Here is a 14,049-nt window from a genome sequence, read left to right as displayed (position 1 = left end):
CGAGCCCACTCCGGCGAAGGCTCTAGCCTAGGGGTCTTGCAGTGTTGTTCACTCTGCAAGTCCAGCTACTCCATACCTTCCTTGGAACCGTGCACAATAACCGGATAAAGAAATTCATAGCGTGATGAATGCTCCAGGAGAGCACAGTCGGGGGCGGGAGAGACAGTTATCAAATGGTTACAATACAATTATTATAATATCAGCGCTAGGTTACGGGACGTTCCTTGGAATCCCTGGAGTGCGCAGAGTTGCCTGCTCCAGCTGGGCTGGGCGGGGAGAGACGAAACGTTCCCGTAGGAATGGCTGTAAAAGCTTGTTGCAAGCCGCGTCCTTTTCCTGGAGAAAGAACGTTCCTGACAGAGGGAACAGCACTCACAAAAGTCAAGAGGTCGGGACTATTGAAAGCTTTAAAAAAAATTTTTTTTAATGTTTTATTTATTTTTGATACAGAGAGAGACAGAGCATGAGAGGGGGAGGGGCAGAGAGAGAAGGAGACACAGAACCGAAAGCAGGCTCCGGGCTCTGAGCTAGCTGTCAGCACAGAGCCCGACGCGGGGCTCGAACCCACGAACGTGAGATCTGACCTGAGCCGAAGTCGGAGGCTTAACCGACTGAGCCACCCAGGCGCCCCTAAAATTTTTTAAAATAATTTTTACTTATTTTTGAGAGACAGAGACAGCGCGAGCAGGGGAGGGGCAGAGAGAGAGGGAGATACAGAATCCTAAGACAGGCTCCAGGCTCTGAGCTGTCAGCACAGAGCCCGACATGGGGCTCGAACCCACGAACCGTGAGATCATGACCTGAGCTGAACCCCGGACGCTTAACCGACTGAGCCACCCAGGTGCCCCTATGAAAAGCTTTTAAAAATGATATGTAATGTTAATATTGATAGCAAACATGAAGGTAGTGTTTTCTGTAACATACTGGTTTTTAAATGTTTATTTATTTATGTTTATTTCTGAGAGAGAGAGAGAGGGAGAGGATGGAAGCAGACTGGGCGCAGTCAGCACAGAGCCTGATGCAGGGCTCAAACTTAAAAAATGTGAGATCATGACCTGAGTCAGACGCTTAACCAAGGAGCCACCCAGGCGCGCCTCTATATTTATTTTTGAGAAAAGAGCAAACGGGACGGGAAAGGGAAGGGGGGGGAGAGAGAGAGAGAGAGAGAGAGTATTCCAAGCAGGCTCTATGTTGTCAGTGGAGAGCCTGAGGCAGGGCTCAAACCCACCAACTGTGAGATCAGGCCCTTAGCTAAAATAAAGAACGGACGCTTAACAGACCCAACACCCAGGTGTCCCTGTAACATACTGTTTTATTTATTTTTTAAAAAATTCTTTTAACATTTATTTATTTTTGAGAGACAGAGACAGATCATGAGCAAAGGAGGGGCAGAGAGAGAGGGACACACAGAACCGGAAGCAGGCTCCAGGCTCTGAGCCAGCTGTCAGCACAGAGCCCGACGCGGGGCTCGAACTCAGAACTGTGAGATCATGACCTGGGCGGAAGTTGGACGCTCAACTGACGAACCACCCAGGCGCCCCTGTAACATACTGTTTTAATGGCTTTACTTATATCAACCTATTCAAATCTCATTTACTTATTAAGGTAATTATTATCTCCCCATGTACAATGGGGGAAGGGAGGTACGGAGAGGTTGATGACTTTCAGTGTTACACAACAAATAGTGGGATTAACCATTATGCTGTGTGGCCCCAGAGTAACTGAGCCCTTACTACCTGCGAGCACTCTGCCCATGGACTTCTATACAACATCAATTCGTATTGGACCAAGGCCCTACCCTTTCGACCTCATTTGACCTTAATTACTTCCCAACATGTTTTACCTCTAAATAAAGTCACATTGAGGGTTAGGGCTTCAACATATGAATTTGGGGGGACCCAAACATTCAATTATAGCACACTCCCACACCCCACCCTTGCATGCCAGCCACAAAGAGTTACTTATATCTCTTTCTACTAGGCTTGTGTTTGCTCTGTTCCCTTCGCTTGGACCGCCCACCTCATTCTCTGCGTTCATTCATAAGAGACATTTATGTCTCTTAGCCCATTAGTTCTCGTCTTCCAAGTTACAGCCAAGTTGAGACTTCCTCCAAAAGTCCTCCATGATTGAGGCTTGAAGACCCTCCTCTGTGCTCATACAATGCCCTGGGCTATCTCCATCAGCCACACGTCTTACACTAGGTCCTAACTATCTGTAACCATGTCATATCAATTAGCAAATTATATAATAGCCCAATACCAAACCATCCTTGCATTCCTGGACATACATCTTCCAGCTCCCACTGTAGGGATCTATTTCCCATAGAGGTGTTAGGTGACAGGTGACACTGAGGCAAACAGGGAGCGAATGTCCAGGGGTATTGAGTAATTCAGTGACAGAGACTCAATTCATTCACCATCAGTTTAGATGGGGTGAACTTCTACGTGTCCTGTGGACTTCAGCTACAGAGGAAACTTGGGTTAAATGGGTTAAATGGACTCTGACGTCACCTCTTGTGGAGAGCAGTTAAAAGACTCTAACTAAAATGGGAATATTACTGACGGTGCCAGTACAGCGAGACGTTACTCGGTACCAAGTTATCTCTTGCCCCACGTCGTACTCCCAGACTCCATTTCCCAGTCTTCCCCCGCCTGTAGAGCCCTTAGGGCCGGAGGCAGACTGCAGCCGCAAAGCTTTCTGGGAAATGTAGTCCAACTAAGAAACTGAGGGGTTTTTATTTTGAGAGAGAGAGAGAGCGAGCGTGAGCAGTGGAGGGTCAGAGAGAGGGGGAGACGCAGAATCTGAAGACAGGCTCCAGGCTCTGAGCTGTCAGCACAGAGCCCGACGTGGGGCTCGAACCCACGAACCGTGAGATCAGGACTTGAGCGGTAGGCGGACGCTTAACCGACTGAACTCAGTTTAAAGAACCAGGGTTTAAATAGTTGCGAGACAGCAACCGCGCAGGCGCATTCTGAGCCTCCCCAGGGAGGGACCGCTTAGCGGTCCAGCGCCGCCCGCAAGGGAAGCACAGGTGAGTCCCGACCTGACAGCCGGGAGCCCAGCCCGAGCGGTGGGTGTGGACCATGCCAGGCAGGTTGGCGGGCGCTCCGGAGACAGTCCGAGTCGTGCCTAGGGGGACGCTGTGGGCGACGTCCCGCCCCCTCCTGTCACTCACTAGGCGGCCCCAGGGCGCCTCTGCCACGCTCCCCTTGGATGACCTCAGTATGCAGGAATTGGGCGCCTGCTGTTTGCCTGAAGTCAGTGGTCTCCCAGGAGGAATATTGTGCGTTTCCTCACTTCGCAGGCCAAGGAACGGACTCCACGGCTTCTCCCAGGTCCCAGGGGTCGGCCTGGGTTCAAACCCTGACCCAAAAGCCTCCGCACACGCCACACAGTTATGCCCTCAGCCTCTGTCCTCCTCACCCTGAGCATGTTCTCTTTTCTCTGGGTCTCTCCTCTCTCTGAGACCTGTCCCCACCACCCCTGTCTCCCTCTTACCAGGACACTTACGATTCTAGGACCCGACCCAGATGATCCAGGATAAGCTTCCTATCTAAAGGTGCTGAACTTAATCACATCACAGGTCCATCCCACAAGGTATCTTTTTAGGGCCATTATTCAGGGCGCCGGGGTGGCTCAGTCGGTTTAAGCATCCGGCCTCGGCTCAGGTCATGATCTCACGGTTCGTGGGTTCGAGCCCCACGTTGGGCTCTGTGCTGACAGCTCAGAGCCTGGAGCCTGCTTCGTATTCTGTGTCTCCCTCTCTCTCTGACCCTCCCTTGCTTACACTGGCTCTCTGTCTCTCAAAAACAAATAAAAAACATTTTTTAAAAAATTTAGGGCCATTATTCAGCCCACCACCTGGTCTGTGCCCAGGCCTGCCTCCCACACCGAGCAGGGAGCCCCTTTGGGGCAGAGCTGCATGTCACCTATCATTCTGTCCTCCAATGAGGGTGTCACCCTCACATAAATCTCTGAGTGTATTTGATGAACTGAGTGGGGGTGACCATAGTCGGAACACCAACTTTTCTCTGGCAGAGACTTTTTTTAGGAGGAGGGATTTTTAAGCTTTATAATCTTAATTTCATTTTAATTTTCTTTTTGAGAGAGAGCACACGTCGGGGAGGGGCAGAGAGAGAGGGAGAGAGAATCCAAAGCAAGTCCCTCGATGTCAGCATGGAGCCCAACATGGGTCTCGAACCCACAAAACCATGAGATCATGACTGGAGCAGAAACCAAGAGTCAGATGCTTAACCGACTGGGCCACCCAGGCACCCCGGGATTTTTAAACTTTATTTCAGCAGTTTTTAGAAAGAGAGAGTACATGTTGGGGGAGAGGGGCAGAGGGAGAAAGAGAGCGATCCCAAGCAGGCTCCATGCTCAGAGCCGGAAGTGAGGCTCGATCTCACAAACTGAGAAATCATAACCTGAGCCAAAACCAAGAGTTGGATGCTTCACCGAATGAGCCACCCAGGCGCCCCTCTTTATTTTTTTATTTTTATTTTATTTTTTTTTTTTTTGAGACAGAGAGAGACAGAGCATGAGAGGGGGAAGGGCAGAGAGAAACAGAGACACAGAACCGGAAGCAGGCTCCAGGCTCTGAGCTAACTGTCAGCACAGAGCCTGACGCGGGGCTCGAACCCACGAACGTGAGATCTGACCTGAGCCGAAGTCGGAGGCTTAACCGACTGAGCCACCCAGGCGCCCCCAGGCGCCCCTCTTTAAACAACATCTGAAGCAGGGTCAGGATCCTTATGCAGGATTTGTAAGACAGAGAGTAGTGACTCTGCAAAAAGGGGTCCGTGAAAGACTACTCAGCCATAAAAAGGAACGGAGCCCTGTCATGTGGTACAACATGAATGAACCCTGAACACGTTATGCTGAATGAAAGAAGCGGGGGTGGAGGGAGCTCCTGGGCGGCTGAGTCACTTAAGCCTCCGACTTTGGCTCAGGTCATAATCTCATGGTTCGCTGGTTCAAGCCCCTTGTCGGGGTCTGTGCCAACAGCTCAGAGCCTGGAGCCTGCTTAGGATGCTGTGTCTCCCTCTCTCTCTGACCCTCCTGCTCACACTCTGTTTCTCTCTCTCAACAATAAATTGAAAAAAAATTTAAATTATTTTAGAAAGAAAAAGAGTAAGCATGAAAAGGGGGCTTGGTTCTGCAGCCAGACGTCTGGGTCTGAATCCCGCTCTGACACTTGAGCTCTATGACCTTGAGCAAGGGCCTTGACGTCTTGTGCCTCTATTTCCTCATCTGGGGATAATTCCAGCTACTTTAAAATTTTTTTTAATGTTTTATTTATTTTTGAGAAAAAGAGAGACAGAGCATGAGTGGGGGAGGGCCAGAGAGAGGGAGACACAGAATTGGAAGCAGGCTTCAGGCTCTGAGCTGTCAGCACAGAACCTCATGCGGGGCTCGAACTTGTGAACCGTGAGATCATGACCTGAGCCGAAGTCGGACACTTCACCGCCTGAGCCCCCGGGCACCCCTCCACCTACCTCTTTGAGAACTCTGTGGGTCCAGTGAGCTGAACCTCCTTATTCCTAGTGGTTACGGGTATGGAATGAGGGCTTCAGGCAGCCTGAGGAGACCAGGGCCCCCAACTGTCACAAGGCCTCTTTGGGAAAGTGTCTGAGCCAGAACCGACCCCCCTCTCTGCTCCAGTCTCCTCCTCCAGCCCTGCGGACCCGGGCCTGGTCCTTCTCCTGGAGGCACGTGCGCAGAACCCAGCAGTGGCCACCGGGACCCTGATGGCTGTGGACCAGGTGAGTCTGGGTTTCCTCTTCCCCAGGATGATTTTGTGGCCCCCGCAGAGAGCCATCTCCATCTCTGCTCGTGGCCTGAAGACCCTCTGCCCCTCCTAATCATGGGGAAGAGGCTAGTGTGGGAGGGGCTCTGGGGCTGGGAGGTGTGGGGAGGAGAGGGGACGGGGGCAGGATGCTCTGAGCTGGGACACAGTCTAAATATCAGTCATCGAGAGCCTGGGAGACTTTGAGTTGCCAAATAAAGAGAGATGGTTTTGCTTCACCCCCAAGCCTTATCCTTGGAGTCAGGGATGGGAACTGGTATCCCAGCTCGGGTCTGGGATGGAGCGCCACGCAGGAATTGTTCTAGTTCACAATGGCTTGAGATTAAAAAAAAAAAAAAGTGTGTTTTTTAGGGTTATCACATACAGGTATGCAGGTTGCGCACTGCACAAGGAGGCCTCATCTCAGTGGCAGGATTCATTCATTGACTGATTGATTTTGAGAAAAAGAGAGAGATCGTGAGTGGGGAGGGGCAGAGAGAGAGGGAGAGAATCACAAGCAGGCTCTGGGCTGTCAGCACAGAGCTCCATGCAAGGCTCCTACTCACAAACCAGGAGATAATGACCTCAAGAGTTGGACTTATTATAAAAACTTTCCAACAGGTGGCAGTAAAGAGTCATGTAGAAGAGGCGCTTCCAGCCACCTTCTTCCGAGGTGCCTGTGGGCTGGCAGCTGCCCTTAGACTTTCTGCATGTCTGTAGACCATTTTTTTTATTAAAATATTTTTAATGTTTATTTTTGAGAGACAGAGCATGAGTGGGGGAGGGGCAGAGAGAGAGGGAGACGCAGAATCAGAAGCAGGCTCCAGGCTCTGAGCTGTCAGCACAGAGCCCGATATGGGGCTGGAACCCACGAACTGTGAGATCATGACCTGAGCCGAAGTCGAAGCTTTACTGACTGAGCTGCCCACTCGCCCCTCTGTAGGTAGAACTCCGGGGCCGGAGAGGTCACGGGTCAAGCACTGCTGGTGGTTGAACCAGCTAGAACATTCTAGACTGGAACCAGCTGGAACATACTGACTCAGCCGATTTGAGACAGTTGACTGAGTAAAAATGGCCTCCAGAGGGGCTCTCTCGAAATCCAGCTTCCTAAACACCTACCAAGGGCAGCCTTGTGGGCAGGGCTTTCCAGAAAGAGCCGGCAACCTGCTGTGTGAACCTTTTGTGCACAACTTGTGTGTGTACAGAATGAGGTGCCTTCAGTCTGTCCCCTGAGGTCCAACTTGGTGCAGCTGGTGGCCTCCCCTGAGCTCACAGTGTCCCCGCAGACCCTCTCCTCCTCTGCCCCCCGCCATCTCAGGGACAGTAGCGAGCCAGTCCCGGGCACTGCCTTCGCCAGCTTCAGACCCGTGCGTGGCCTGGCCCCTGGCAGCCTCCTTGGTCTCTCCATCCGTTCTCTCCCTTCCTCACTTCTCCAGTGGCCGGAGCTTGTCCACTTCTGGGAACGGTCAGTAGGGAGACGCCTTCATTTCCCAGGGCTGTGTAACAAGTCTCCGCAAACCTGGCGGCTTAAAACAGCAGAAATTTGGGGCACACTGTCTGTCTCTCTCTCAAAAATCAATAGAACATTTAAAAATAATAAAAATGTTTCTAATCTAACACATAAATATGTCCTCTCAATAGTGAGATTATTGATCTTTTATGTGTTTGTTGATGTTTGGTCTTTGAACTGCTTTTTTCCATATTATGCCCACGTTTAATTGGGCTGCCTTTTTGTACTGATTTATAGGAGCGCATCTTCATGTATTACACGTGTTCGCTTTTTGGCATATACTCTATTAATATTTTCTCCCTGCTGTTGCTCTTTCAATTTTGTGATCTATTTTGCTATACAGAATTTTAAAAGTTTTAGGTATTCAAATCTATTCGTATTTTCTTTTCTAGTTCTTCGGCCTACTATCATTGTAAGAAAGGCCTTCGTCACCCCCAACATTACAAAAAAGATTATCCTGTGCTCTATTCTAGTATTTTTATGACTTTTTGACAATTAAATTTTTATTCCATCTGCATTTTTATTTTTATTTTTGTAATGTTTATTTTTGAAAGAGAGAGTGCACAAGTGGGATGGGGCAGGGGTGGTGGTGCCGGGACAGAGGACCTGAAGTGGGCTCCACGGTGACAACAGAGAGCCGAATGTGGGGCTTGAACTCACCAACCAGAGATCATGACTGGAGCCGAAGTTGGGACACTCAACCGACCAAGCCATCCAGGTGCCTCTCTATCTGCATTTTTAAACATATCTTATGATATGAATTTTCAGTTTCTAGAGGCCACTGCATTCCTTGGCTCGTGGCCCCCCATGTTCAAGGCCAGCAGGGTAGCATCTTTAAGCCCCTCCTTCTAATATATTCCATCATGTAGTATGTACCTTTCTTAGCACATTTAGCCCACTCCCTTCACAAAGACTCACCTCTACCCCTTTACTAACATACTAGTGTAGAATACTTGGATTTTTAATCTAAAAGCAGCTAATTTTGGGGCGCCTGGGTGGCTCAGTCAGTCATGCGTCCAACTTTGGCTCAGGTCATGATCTCACGGCTCATGAGATGGAGCCCTGCATTGGGCTCCGTGCTGGCAGCTCAGAGCCTGGAGTCTGCTTCGGATTCTGTGTCTTCCTCTCTCTCTGCCCCTCCCCTGCTCATGCTCTCTGTGTCTCTCTCTCAAAAATAAAAAACAAAACATGAAAGAAAGAAAGAAAGAAAGAAAGAAAGAAAGAAAGAAAGAAAGAAAGAAAGAAAGAAAGAAAGAAAGAAAGAAAGAAAGAAAGAAAGAGGAAGGAAAGAAGAAAGAAAGAAAGAAAGAAAGAAAGAGAAAGAAAGAAAGAAAGAAAGAAAGAAAGAAAGAAAGAAAGAAAGAAAGAAAGAAAGACTGTCTTGTTTCCTTATTTTTTAAAAATGAGAATAGTTTAAGACTATATTACCAAGGATGCTTTGGGTTTCAAGGAACAGAAAACTCAAAATAGCTCAAACTACAGAGATAATGTACTTACTCAAGTAGCCAACAGGCCCCAAAGCAAGGCATTCATCCTGTTTCTCCTGGTACTTCAGGATGCCTTCAACGGCAAGGAAAAGAAAACCCCAGTCAGATGGTCACGAACACTAGACAGAAGAAACCTACGGGTCGGACGACCTCCCGCTGCTGTCCGTTAATACAGTGAAGCCTTGGATTGCGAGTAAGCGTCGCCCACGAGTGTTCCGCAAGACCAGCAAACGTTTCTAATAAATTTTACCTCGATAAATGAGCGACGTCTTACAATACGAGTAGTGGGCGATGCCGAATAATGTCACATGATCACAAATGAGCCAATGGTTCTTGAAATTTGCTTTGCTGTCGAAGTGCTTTGGAGGACAAGCATGTTTCCGGAATGAACTATGCCTGCACGCCAAGGTTTTGCTGTGTGTCTTCACAATTCATTTGAGATTTATGTGGTTTTTAGTGCACATTTACGTTCTCAAATCATTAGATTTCCTGATCAGAGTTGCCCTTTTGTTTCTGTCTCAGCCCTCACCTGTTCACTTCATAGCATGTGTCATCATTTTGTATGACAGGTCTCCTGCTTTCTGCTTGCCCCCAGAAGCCCTGAAGGCGGGGTCCATGTGTGTCTTTTGCCACTGTGTCCCCAGCACCTAGAGGACTATGTAGAACATAGTAGGTTCTCAGGCTCACCCTACTCTGGAATGATCTCATCTCAATCCTTTATTTTTTCCGAATAAGACCACATTGTGTTTCCAGGTGAGCATGAGTCCTGGGCACTGTTTAACCCACCACCATCCCTAGCAGCTCTAGGTGGCTGCACCAGCAACTGATCTGTGGATTTTTTTTTAAGAGAGGAAGGGGGAGGGGCAGAGGGAGAGGGAGAGAGAGAATCCCAAGCAGGCTGCCGCCCAGCACAGAGCCCAATGTGGGGCTTGATCTCAAAACCATGAGACCATGACTGAAGCAGAAATCAAGAGTCAGACACATTTTATTTTTTGTCTTTATTTTTATTTTGAGCAAAGAGACAGAGAGTGACTGGGGGAGGGGCAGAGAGAGAGGGAGACAGAGAATCTGAAGCAGGTTCCAGGCTCTGAGCTGTCAGCACAGAGCCCGACACGGGCCTCAAACCCATGGACTATGAGATCATGACCTGAGCAAAGTCGGACGCTTAACCAACTGAGCCACCCAGGTGCCCCCAGACACTTTTTAAAAAATGTTTTATTTATTGGGATGCCTGGGTGGCTCAGTCAGTTGAGCGTCTGACTTCAGCTCAGGTCATGATTTCACCGTTCACGAGTTGGAGCCCCGTGTTGAGCTTGCTGCTGTCAGCACAAAGCCTGCTTCGGATCCTCTGTTCCCCTCTCTCTGCCCCTTTCCTGCTCTCAAAAATAAATTTTAAAACATTAAAAAACGAAATAAATGTTTTACTTACTTTGAGAGAGAAAGAGAATCCTAAGCAAGCCCTCTGTGGGGCTTGACCCCATGAACCGTGGGACTGTGACTTGAGTGGAAATCAAGTCATACATTTAAAACCACGGAGCCACCCAGGCACCCCTTAGCAGATGTTCTTTGACTCACTGTGCTTGGCCCAGCTGAGGTGGTGCCCATTTCTAATCAATCACAGTGGCCGGGGAAGCGGATGGTTGATCGGCCGGACTAAGCCATACAGTCTTTGTGTAGGACTGGGGATGGAATATGGGGGTGCTGACTACACACGTCACCAAGAGAAGGCAGGGCTGTTGGGGAAGTGAAGGGGGGAACCTCAGGAAGGGGAGTGGTAGGCGTTCACTGTAACCAGCATCTTGTACCTCAGTGTCCACGAGGTGCACGGGGGATTGGTCATTTGGGCCACGTGGCATCCGGTGGAGAGGCACTTCCTTCAGGAGTGCCGCTCTGCCCAGCCTCCTGGGGAGTCCCGCCGGCAGAGGGCACCGCAGGATTCCTGCTGGCTGCTTGGCTGCTCCGCTCTCGGTGGTCAACCCGGCCTGGGATATTGTCAGAGGGCTTCCTGTTTGTTTCAAGAGAGCCCTGGAGAGCTGTCAGAGAGGTGTGCAAGCTATTCAGTAGTGCCCTGGGGCGGGGGCAGCAGTGGGGGTGGGGGTGTTCCTCACATCCCTTCGGCCAGGCACATCCCCTTTCATTTTTTTAAATGTTTATTTTTGAGAGAGAGTCGGGGGCAGAGAGAGGGAGACACAGAATCTGAAGCAGACTCCAGGCTCTGAGCGGTCAGCACGGAGTCGGATGTGGGGTTCAAACTCACGAAACATGAGATCATGACCTGAGCCGAAGTCAGATGCTTAACTGACGGAGCCACCCAGGCGCCCCCCACTTTCGTCTTTTTTATACAGTGAGTTCCTAGGTCGTTTTCTTAGAGCAGGGTCTTCTCCACATTAGGTGTCTGCGTGCCGCCCCCTGCCAGGGTTTGCAGAATGGCCCCCTTCTGCCCGCCTGTGCCAGGACCCTCCTAACCCACTTGATTCAATCGACACCCCTTAAACCTTCCAACCACGGCTGTGAGTGGACGGCCAGTAGCACTTGCCGCGGATACAAGTTTGCTACAAGCAAAAGGCAGCGAAATCTTTGCATTGTCCACCCCAAGTGCAAGGCCAGAGTCCTGCTCTGCCTCGAGGAGGGGGTGCGGAGCACACAAGGTGTTAAGGATGCTTCCTCACTCAGGTGACCGGAAGGATATTCGATTATATACCGCTGTCAATGTCTCACCATAAATGTGTGCCATGCATGTCCCTTTAAATCAGCTCTCTTTTTGACTTAGGTAACTTTATGTTTTTAGTAAGCCCTACACCTAACATGGGGCTCGAACTTACAACCCTGAGATCGAGTCACATGCTCTTCCGACAGAGCCAGCCAGGCACCCTAAATCAATCTATTTCTAAAAAGGACTTTCTACGACTGCCGTTGAGCGAGAAACTAGCGTCTGTGGTCATTACAGAAAGGGCAGGGCGGGGAACTAAAATAAAGACCAAGGGAGGAAAGTGGTATTAATTTCTAGCTCCAGTGATGGTTTGAGTTTGAGGGCTGCTGTATTTCTGTAATTAGAGAGGACAGAATGACAGGCCGTCCGATGGGGGTATCTGAGGAGCTGGTGAAATCGCACATTTCCCCGGGGGTCCATGCCTCACCGGCGCTTTGGGAAAACAAACATAACCATCCCTCCCCACAGGGCAGATTTTTCTGTTATAAGCCCCCCCCTCCTCTATTTGGCAGGAAAGGGGGCCTCTGTGTGCCCAATATCTGGCCAGGTACGCGGCACCAGGCCGAAGAAAGCCACCGACTCATACACACTCAAAAACTTTAATCAGCGAACCAACACATACACACGAAAGTCGTCTTTCCACTGGCCCAGAGCAACGCAGGTCAGTGGTTACAGAGTCCGCTCAGCATGGTTGCCGATTTCCCACGGGCCCTCGGACCTCCATCTTTGGTGTCAAAACTCCCGTTGACCACATTTATCTGTTTGAGTCCCTGCCTCTGGCCTGCCCTGTGGTACAGGACAGGCCTGTCACCAGACGCACAGCAATCTGAGGGCAGGGGCCGTGTGCAGGGAGTTGTGTTTGGCCCTCTGAAAACCAATGTGCCCCCTGCTGAGGTGTGGGCCCAGCTTCGAGCCTGAGAGCTCCCCGTTTCAACAACAAAACCAACCAGCAGGCGGCAAAGTACAGTTTTTTTGTTTCTTGGTTTCTGAGAGAGTGGGCCCAAGTGAGCGAGGGGCGGGGGGGGGGGGGGGGGGGGGGGGGGGGGGGGGGCGCCGGGAGAGACGCTGGGCTCACCCAAAGCGGGGCTCGGGCTCACCTGATAATGACACTCAAACACACAAACCATGAGACCATAACCTGGGCCGAAGTCAGATGCTTAACTGACAGAGCCACCCAGGCGCCCAAGTTTCAGGGTTGAAACTCAGAGCGCATACTCCTACTAAACTCTTTTTGCACCAAAAACTATGAACGGTATCAAAATTGTCAGTGTCTTCAGGAAGTTCTCTGTGTCAGCAGACATGTGACCAGGCTCCTCAGTGGGTGGGACACGAAACCTCAAAGCTGAGGAGGCGCCGTCAGCAGGGCACATGGTTCCGTGTGGGGTGTCAGCGACGGAACAGGCCCGGCCGAGGCTGCGCAGCTGACGCGAGGGCGCCAGCAGGAAGGGTGGGGTCCTCCCCGGGCTCTCTAGCAACCTTCACAGTCCCAGACCTCGCTGTGACAGGACGGAATGTGGCATTTTAAGACGTCACTTGCCAATGAACAGTAGTTCTTTGTGGAAATGGAGCCACCCACTTCCCTTTGATTCCAGAAGTTTCAGAGCCAGGCCAGGGCTTGACGCTTACTGGGAACTCCCACCGCACGCTAGCACAGAACCAACTTTAAGTGGGGGAAGAAAATTACAGGAAGAGGTAGCATGTGTTATGCGGAGAGCACCCTTTTGAGTGAGAGGTTCTAGAGATTAGGAGCGGAAAGTTCTAGCTATTTGGTGTTAGTTTACATGGTCTTCTTGGCTTCTGTGGGTTAGTTAAGAAAATACTGCAACAGAGAAGAGGGAAGGAAAAGTTAGACCTAAATTTTTTTTTAATGATTATTTTTGAGAGAGTCAGAGTGCAAGCAGGGGAGGGGCAGAGAGAGCGAGACACAGAGTCGGAAGCAGGCTCCAGGCTCTGAGCTGTTGGCAGAGATGCCAACATGAGGCTCAAACGCATGAACTTGGAGATTGTAACCTGGGCCAAAGTCAGATGCCCAACTGACTGAGCCACCCAGGCATGCCCTCCCCCACCCCTTTTTTTAAAGAAAAGAGCAAGGTGCTGGGTTTTGAGGACCAAATTTAGCCAGAGGCATTTCGGAGAAAAACTCTCAAAAAGCAAGCTGTGCATAATATTAGTAAGAACATTAACTACAGTAAATAGAGGGCTGCTAATGCTCCCCACCCCCATTTTAAAAGATATTTGTGGTCTCTCCTGAGGGCTGGTAGCTCACGTTTGGTGAGTACTTACTATGTGCCGGACACTCAGCTCTAAGTGCGTCTTTACATCTATTTATCCTCGCAACAGCCTTCTGAGGTCGGTGACCATACTGTACCCCTTTACAGAGGAGCACACTGAGGCCCCAGGAAGTCCCATGCCTCTCCCCAGATTACCCAGGCAGCGCGTGGCAGAGCCGGGATTTAACTCAGCTGACTGGCTCAAGTCGACCACTGAACTGTCACTCTACACAGCTTCTCAACTACTATGTTTTCGTGAAACTCATCTGTGCAAAGTTTCTAAC

General features: G+C 50.2%; 1 long non-coding RNA gene across 2 annotated transcripts; it reads left to right on the top strand.

Moving 5' to 3' along the window:
- Nucleotides 1-277: 277 nt before the first annotated feature.
- On the top strand, nt 278-9,046 carry LOC115280540. Of its 2 annotated transcripts, none has more exons than XR_003903829.1 (3): nt 278-388; nt 5,665-5,765; nt 8,854-9,046. It is a non-coding gene; the product is annotated as an uncharacterized LOC115280540 (long non-coding RNA). The 2 variants fall into 2 exon arrangements; XR_003903830.1 differs by lacking the exon at nt 278-388 and adding an exon at nt 2,959-3,031.
- Nucleotides 9,047-14,049: the final 5,003 nt, after the last annotated feature.

This window comes from Suricata suricatta, chromosome 16 (assembly GCF_006229205.1).
Source record: "Suricata suricatta isolate VVHF042 chromosome 16, meerkat_22Aug2017_6uvM2_HiC, whole genome shotgun sequence".
Taxonomy (NCBI): domain Eukaryota; kingdom Metazoa; phylum Chordata; class Mammalia; order Carnivora; family Herpestidae; genus Suricata; species Suricata suricatta.
This window is presented reverse-complemented; position numbering and strand designations above follow the sequence as displayed.